Here is a 1,592-nt window from a genome sequence, read left to right as displayed (position 1 = left end):
CCTACACTAGAAGTTGGGCCACACTAGTTCTGATCATAGATTATTGTACTTCATTTATTTCACTGGTGGTCTCGAATCAGCTTTTGAAGTATTTGTCATGTAATAATCTTTTTGAGCCTCTTCAGTCAGCCTTTAGGGTGAATCACTCCACAGAAACTGCGCTGACAAAAGTGGTGAATGATTTGTTACTAAATGTTGACTCGGAGGCGTCATCTGTTCTGTTGTTGCTGGATTTAAGTTCTGCTTTTGATACGGTGGATCACTGTATTTTACTGGACAGACTTGAAAATTATTTTGGCATCTCAGGCCAGGTGCTCCAGTGGCTGAGGTCGTACCTGTCAGAGAGATCTCAACGTGTTTTCTTTAACAATGTGTTCTCTGAGTCCTGTGCTGTTAAGCATGGGGTACCACAGGGGTCTGTACTGGGTCCACTGTTGTTTTCTCTTTATCTGACACCCTTGGGCCAAATTCTACATTCTTTTGGGATCTCTTTTCGTTGTTATGCAGATGATTTACAGTTGTACATGCCGTTGGTCCTCCATAGTGGATCTGACACTAATAAACTTCAGGCCTGTCTTTCAGCTGTTAGGAGCTGGCTTTCAACAAATTTTCTGCTTCTGAACTCTGCAAAGACAGAAATGATGGTTATTGGGCCAGCAAAACTCAATCCTCTGTTTGATAATTTCGCTTTGTCTTTAGGTGACTGTGTTATTCATTGTAAAGATAGAGTTAAAAATCTAGGTGTGGTCTTTGATCAAACTCTTTCGTTCGAGTTCCATGTTAAAGAGGTGACCAGAGTGGCCTTTTTCCACCTCAGAAATATTGCCAAGATTAGACCAGTTCTATCGACACAGGATGCTGAGGTCCTAATTCATGCTTTTGTTTCGTCACGTTTAGATTATTGTAATGTCCTTTTGTCAGGTTTGTCAAAGAAGAGCCTTCATGGTCTGCAGATGGTACAGAATGCAGCAGCTCGTGTTCTGACCAGAGCGAGTAGATACGAGCATATCACTCCAGTGCTGGCCTCTCTTCACTGGCTACCTGTTCATGTTAGAGCAGACTTTAAGGTGCTGCTGCTAACATATAAAATTGTAAATGGCATTGCCCCTTCTTACCTATCAAATTTGGTAAACCCATATGTCCCTACTCGTGCCTTGCGTTCTCAGGGGACTGGGCTTCTTAGCGTCCCAAAGGTCCGAAAAAAGACGGTTGGGGAACGGGCTTTTTCTTTCCGTGCACCGACATTATGGAACAGTCTACCTGTTGAAAATCAGGCAGGCATCTTCCATCGATGTATTTAAAGCAAAGCTGAAGACCCACTTGTTTACTGTTACATATGAGTCTTAAATTGTTTTACTGATGTTTATTTGTATTGTCTCAGTATGTTTGTATATGTGGATTCTCTGATGTTTTTATTGTCAAGTTGATTTTACCTCTATGTACAGCACTTTGCCTGAAAGTGCTTTATAAATAAATTTATTATTATTATTATTATTAAATAGAGATTTCATTTTCTTATTGGTTAAAAAAAAGGATTTTCCCAGGCTGCTATTTCCCTGGTCAGCTAAATGCACATTTAAATTGCATTTAAC

At 40.3% G+C, this 1,592-nt stretch overlaps 1 pseudogene; it reads left to right on the top strand.

The window, feature by feature from the left end:
- The first annotated feature begins 399 nt into the window (after window positions 1-399).
- LOC121509560 lies at window positions 400-1,347 on the top strand (annotated as a pseudogene).
- Window positions 1,348-1,592: the final 245 nt, after the last annotated feature.

Source organism: Cheilinus undulatus, linkage group 5 (genome assembly GCF_018320785.1).
Source record: "Cheilinus undulatus linkage group 5, ASM1832078v1, whole genome shotgun sequence".
Lineage (NCBI taxonomy): Eukaryota > Metazoa > Chordata > Actinopteri > Labriformes > Labridae > Cheilinus > Cheilinus undulatus.
This window is presented reverse-complemented; position numbering and strand designations above follow the sequence as displayed.